Source organism: Peromyscus californicus, unplaced genomic scaffold (assembly GCF_007827085.1).
Source record: "Peromyscus californicus insignis strain IS unplaced genomic scaffold, ASM782708v3 Scaffold_9__1_contigs__length_137607984, whole genome shotgun sequence".
NCBI classification, from domain to species: domain Eukaryota; kingdom Metazoa; phylum Chordata; class Mammalia; order Rodentia; family Cricetidae; genus Peromyscus; species Peromyscus californicus.
In genome coordinates this window covers 2808788-2815734 of record NW_026294617.1, presented here as the reverse complement: position 1 = coordinate 2815734, position 6947 = coordinate 2808788, and the positions used below count along the sequence as shown (strand labels likewise).

The window sequence follows — 6947 nt, the reverse complement described above, 5'->3', positions numbered from 1 at the left end:
ATAGACAATAAGGAGCAGTGCCATTACCATGGTAACACAAGGTTCCAAGGTCTCAGGACCAGAGGGAGGAGGTGCAGTGCCCAGTGCAACAAACTCTGAAACATAGGGGTTTTATTTTGTTTGTTTGTTTTTCATCAACAAACTTGGCAAGCAAAGAATTGGCAGGCTTTTCTTAGGGTATGTTGTGTTAGTAGCCTTGGTGAGACACCTGTAACTTTGATCTTTTGCATAACTGTAATGTTTTACAAAGCCCTTTAGTCTAGTTTAAACTTGCTCTGAAGTAAAATTGAGCTAAATGTGGGCAGTTTGTGTTAGACTGAGGAGAGATTATTATTTCCTGAGTCACTGTGAGCAAAAGGAACAAAGGAGGCTTTAAGTGTCTACAGTATTATGGGAAAATATATCTGTCTATAAAGCATAGCCTAGGATATTTTCCCGTTTTTAAAAGAAAATACTTTATCACATCATGAAAAAAGACATCAACAACTAGATTCATACTTGCTTGAATCTAAAAAAAAAAAAAAAAAAAAAACTGAATGTTTTTTCATTAGACTGTATGTGGGCATCCTGTTCCCATGGAAATAGAAAGATACTATGGCTTCTAAGTATTGCACAGTCTGAAAAAAAGTCAAAAAAAAGAGTGGGGAGAAGATCACATGATATTGGGAACCATCTCACATTATGAAAAATCTACCAAGAAACATTTTAAAAAGAAAACCCTTTGTTTCTACAGTAGCTGTAGTTTGTAGTTCTTGAAATGACTATGTTCCATTGAAGACATCTCAGCAACAGGAAGCTTCATTTGAGCAATCCCATGTGCAAATATTAATAAAAAAATATATAAAATAATGCATCTCTTGCCATCACCCTGACAATCACGACCATATTTTGGAGCACTGTTTTGTCTGAAAAAGGATTAAGCTGTGAGTTTGGCCTGAAGCTCCATCTCTGCCCCCCCCGTTTGAATGCAACATCCACTAGAAGCTGGAATCTGCTAAAATCCTGGTTGAGGTACGGCGGAGTAGGGGGAGAAGTGTTGAAAAGACCACTCTGAGGGTTTAGATTCAGTCCAAATTTGCAAGCATCCTCTGGGTGCATGAGAGAGGTGTCTGTAAAGTTTCTGGCTGTTATTTGCTATACATCTGTGCTCTGTCCCACACCAACTGGCTGGCAGAGAGAGAAAGGCCCATCATCCAATGCAGTCACAGTGGTATGGCAGATCACTGATGGGCGAGCCAGAATGGATCCCGGGGAGGAAGGCTTGGGAGACACTGGCCTCCCTGGGGTTGGGTTGGGTCCAGCTGTGCAGGAATGAAACGGGCTCTCGTCTAGAGCTGGCATGAAGTTGTTGATGCCCATCACAGCTTCCACAGAGCTAGCTTCTGAAATCTTGGCCCCACGGCGGGAAATCGTGAACTGATTTGGATCTTTGCCATCCTTTCTCAGCATGTCTGGGAGGAGCCTGCAGTGTGGACAGGGGTGTCAGCTGGGAGAGCACTGCTTTCTCTTGCTTGGAGGGATGTTCATACAGCCAGTCGCACAGAATCTGAACAGACTCCTTGAGCAGATTGCCTCTCTTCCTTCTCTTGCCAGAGGCCGCTGAGGAGAAAAGGTCCATGGGAATATCCATGGTGTCCTCATCCTCAGTCTAACTGCCGGATGCTGTAACAATGCCCTTTTTGCTTTTCATTCTGTAACTCCTGACCCAGCGAGAGGTGAAGCTGGGGTTCCTAGGGGCCAGCAGTTGAAGTGGTGGGGGGAAGAGGGGAGGGGGATGAGTATATTTTCTGTATATCGAAATTATACAGCTAAAGGAAAAGTCATCTTCCTGGCCACCCACAGTTTTAGTTGCCTGTGGGAGCCTGTTCTCGGGTTCCTCGTGGCTTTACCCAGCAGGTCCGCATAGAGGATGATTAGGACCACAGGCCTGAGTGCAGGTGTCTGAGATGGTCTGCACTTGGCTGTGCTGGGGGAGGAGGTCTTTTGCTCCACCCCTTGGCATCTCTATAAAAACCCTGAAGAAGAGACAGTCGGGCCTGTTGGAAAAGGTTCCAGGCCCTCTCGAGGCTATCCTTTATTTTCTATCTGTTTATCTCTGCAAGATTCTCCACAATAAATCCTTCTATCTAATATTTCCTGCTTCTCACACTCAAGAAAACTCTGGGGAACTGTGGGGTTGGTGGGTAAACGCCCCACAGTTGCCCATGAGACTGAAATGTAAACATGAGGTTGCATATACAAATTACATGAAAATGCATGGTAATGGGGAGATATAGTGTAAATGCATAAGAAGTTTACAACAAGAAACAGCCAATTCTTTCAAAAAAGCAGTAATTCCAAAATGCCTTGCATGATGATTTCTCTACCATAACCCTTGGTTCTGAAAGGTTGACCTATTGAACATTAGTTGTCACCTGCTGTATACTTCCATGCCCTTTTTCTACCAACAGCTCCCAATAGTCCTTGTGGATTCCTGGGAGTTTCTGTGACACCAGAATTCTCCCTAACCCCATAAGAGCCCCCTCTATTAAGATATCGCTTTCACTGCTCTCCTTCTCCACCCTCTCCCAACTAGACCATTCAGATCCCTCATGTTCCCATTCCCTATCCCCTCCCCTCTACCCACCCTCTACTCCCAGTTTGCAGAGGAGATCTCATCTATTTTCCCTTCCCAGGGTAATCCATGAGTCCCTCTTGGGGTCATCATGGTTAATCCAGCCTTTCTGGGGCTGTGAATTGAGGCTGATTATACTTTTGTTTACAGCTGATATCTAATTATAAGTGAGTACATATCATGTTTGTCTTTCTGGGTCTCGGTTACCTCATTCAGGATGATTTTTTTTATACTTCCATCCATTTGCTTGCAAATTTTAGGATGTCTTTAATTTTAACTGCTGAGTATTACTTCATTGTGTACATGTACCACATTTTCTTTATCTATTATTCAGTTGAGGGGCATCTAGGTTGTTTCCAGGTTCTGGCTATTGCAAATAATGCTGCTATAAACATAACTGAGCAACCATCCTTGTGGTTTGATGCCTTGGGTATATGCCCAAGATTGATATAGCTGGGTCTTGAGATAGATTGATTCCCAATTTTCTGAGAAACTGCCATACCAATATCCAAGTGGCTGTACAAGTTTGCACTCCCACCAGCAGTAGAGGGAGTGTTCTCTTACTCCACATTCTCTCCAACATAGGCTATCATTAGTATTTTTGATCTTAACCATTCTAATATGTATAAGATGGTATCTCAGAGTCATTTGATGTGCATTTCCCTGATGGCTAGGGATGCTGAAGAGTTCTTTAAGTGTATGTCAGCCATTTGAGATTCTTTGGTTGAGAATTCTCTGTTTAAATCTGTACCCCATTTTTTAATTGGATTATTTGGTATTTGGATGTATAGTTTATTGAGTTCTTTATATACTTTGGAGATCAGCCCTCTGTCAGATGTGGGGTTGGTGAAGATCTTTTTCCCATTCTGTAGCCTTCTGTTTTATCTTAATGATGATATCCTTTGCCTTTCAGAAGGTTTTCAGTTTCAGGAGGTCCCATTTATTAAGTGTCAATCTCAGTGTCTGTGCTACTAGTGTTATATTTAGGAAGTTGTCTCTTGTGTTAGTTCATCAAGGCTACTTCCCACTTTCTCTTCTGTTAGGCTCAGGGTAACTGGATTTATGTTGAGGTCTTTGATCCACCTGGACTTGAGTTTTCTGCAGGACAATAGATATGGATCTGTATTCATTCTTCTACATGGTGCCATAGAGTTATGCCAGTACCATTTGTTGAAAATGCTTTCTTTTTTCCATTGTATTTTTGGCTTCTTTGTCAAAAATCAGGTGTTCATAGGTGTGCAAATTTATGACAGGGTCCTTGATTCAATTCCATCAGTCCACATGCCTATTTTTATGCCAATACCAAAATCTTTATTAGTATAGCTATATAGGAGAGCTTGAAGTCAGGGATGTTGATACCTCCAGTAGTTTCTATATTATACAGGAGTGTTTAAACTATCCTGGGCTTTTGTTTTTCCATATGAAGTTTGCTGTGGGATGTTCTGTATGTTAAATGTGTTGCTCTGATTGGTTAATAAATAAAACACTAATTGGCCAGTAGCCAGGCAGGAAGTATAGGTGGGACAAGGAGAGAAGAGAATTTGGGGAGGTGGAAGGCTGAGGCAGAGAGATGCTGCCAGCGGCCACCATGAGAAGATGTTAAGATACCGGTAATCCACGAGCCACGTGGCAGCTTACAGATTAATAGAAATGGGTTGATTTAAGATATAAGAACAGTTAGCTAGAAGCCTGCCACGGCCATACAGTTTATAAATAATATAAGTCTCTGTGTGTTTACTCGGTTGGGTCTGAGCAGCTGCAAGACTGGCAGGTGAGAGAGATTTGTCCTGATCGTGGGCCAGGCAGGAAAACTCTAGCTACAAAAGTTCAGTATTGCTCAATTGAGGTTTGTGAAGAATTTAGTTGGGATTTTGATGGGAATTGCATTGAATTTGTAGATTGCTTTTGGTAAGATTGTCATTTTTACTATGTTAATCCCATCTATCCATGAGCATAGGAGATCTTTCCATTTTCTGATATCTTCTTCAATTTCTTTCTTTCTTTTTATTTATTTTATTTTATTTTTGGTTTTTTGAGACAGGGTTTCTCTGCGTAGTTTTGGTGCCTGTCCTGGATCTCACTCTGTAGACCAGGCTGGCCTCAAACTAACAGAGATCTGCCTGGCTCTGCTTCCCGAGTGCTGAGATTAAAGGTGTGTGCCACCACCCCCTGCTTTCAATTTCTTTCTTTAAAGACTTAAAGTTCCTGTCATGTAAGTCTTTCACTTGATTGGTTAAGTTACCCCAAGGTATTTTATATTGTCCATGGCTGTTGTAAAGGGTGTTTTTCTCTGATATCTCTCTGTGCATTTATCATTTGTATATAGATGGGTTACTGACTTTTTTGAGTTAATATTGTATCCTACCACATTACTGAATGTGTTTATCAGCTGTAGGAGCTCCCTGGTAGAATTTTTTGGTCACTTATGTAGACTACCATATCATCTGCAAATAGTGAATATTTAACTTCTTTGTTTCTAATTTGTATCTCCTTGATCTTAGTTTTTGTCTTGTTAATCTAGCTAGAACTTAGAGTTCTGTATTGAATAGATATGGGGTGTAGCTAAAGTTTTCCTGCCTGGCCCACAGTCAGGACAAATCTCTCTCACCTGCCAGTCCCACAACTGCTCAGACCCAACCAAGTAAACACAGAGACTTATATTGGTTACAAACTGTATGGCCGTGGCAGGCTTCTTGCTAACTGTTCTTACAGCTTAAATTAATCCATTTCCATTAATCTATACCTTGCCACATGGCTCGTGGCTTACCGGCATCTTCACATTCTGTTTGTCATCATGGCAGCTGGCAGTGTCTCTGACTCAGCCTTCCACTTCCCAGCTTTATTCTCCTCCTTGTCCCGCCTATACTTCCTACCTAGCCACTGGCCAATCAGTAATTTATTTATTGACCAATCAGCAACACACTTGACATACAGACCATCCCACAGCAATGGGGAGAGTGGGCAGCCTTGTCTTGTTCCTGGTTTTAATGGAATCACTTTGAGTTTCTCTCCATTTAATTTGATGGCTGTTGGCTTTCTGTATATAGCCTTTATTATGTTCACGTATGTTTCTTGTATCCCTAATCTCTCAAAGACCTTTATCATGAAGGGGTGTTGGATTTTTCAAAGGCTTTTTCGTTATCTAATGACATGATCATGTGGGATTTTTTTTTTCAGTTTGCTTGTATAGTGGATTACATTGACGGATTTTTATGTGTTGAGCCATCCCTACATCTCTGGGATGAAGCCTACTTGATCATGGTGCATGATTTTTTTGTGTGTTCTTGGATTAGGTCTGCCAGTATTTTATTGATTATTTTTGCATGTTTGTGAGGGAGATTAGTCTGTAATTCTCTTTCTTTGTTGCATCTTTGTGTGGTTTGGGTATCAGGGTAACTGTAGCCTCATAAAAAGAATTTGGCAATATTTCTTCTGTTTCTATTGTATAGAACAATTTGAGGAGTATTGGTATTAGCTCTTCTCTGAAATTCTGGTAGAATTCATCACTGAAACCATCTGGCTCTGGGCTTTTTTTCTGTTGGAAGATTTTTGAGGACTGCTTCTGTTTCCTTAGGGGTTATAGGTCTATTTACATTGTTTATCTTGTCGAGGTTTAATTTTGGTATGTGGTACCTATCAGGAAAACTGTCCATTTCTTTTAGATTTTCCAGTTTTGTGGAGTACAGATTTTTGAAGTATGACCTGATGGTTCTCTGAACTTCCTCAGTGTCTGTTGTTATGCCCCCTTTTCATTTCAGATTTTGTTAATTCCCATACTCCTTCTCTGCCTTTTTGTATGTTTGCATAAGGGTTTGTCCATCTTGTTGATTTTCTCAAAGAACCAACTCTGTGTTTCATTGATTCTTTGTATTGTTCTGTTTGCTTCTATTTCTATTGATTTCAGCCCTCAGTTTGATTATTTCCTGACATCTACTCCTCCTGGGTGAGTTTGCTTCTTTTTGTTCTAGAGCTTACAGGTGTGCTGTTAAGTCATTAGTGTGAGATTTCTCCCACTTCTTTATGTGGGCACTTAGTGCTATGAACTTTCCTCTTAGCACTGTTTTTATTGTGTCTGAGTTTGGGTATGTTGTGTATTCTTTTTCATTGAGTTATAGGAAGTCTTTAATTTCTTTCTTTATTTCTTCCTTGAGGTAGTAGTGATTCAGCTGAGCATTGTTCAGTTTCCATGAGTTTGTAGGCTTTTTGTAATCTGTGTTACTGTTGAAGTCTAACTTTAAGCCTTGGTGATCCGGTAAGATACTGGTGGTTATCCAATTTTTGGAGGGTGTCTTTTGAGATTTTCTTTGTGACCAAGTATGAGGTCAATTTTACA

At 40.8% G+C, this 6947-nt stretch overlaps 1 pseudogene; it reads right to left on the bottom strand.

Annotated features, from left to right (window-relative positions):
- Window positions 1-916: 916 nt before the first annotated feature.
- LOC128106473 (homeobox protein TGIF1-like) lies at window positions 917-1690 on the bottom strand (annotated as a pseudogene).
- Between the last annotated feature and the right edge of the window lie 5257 nt (window positions 1691-6947).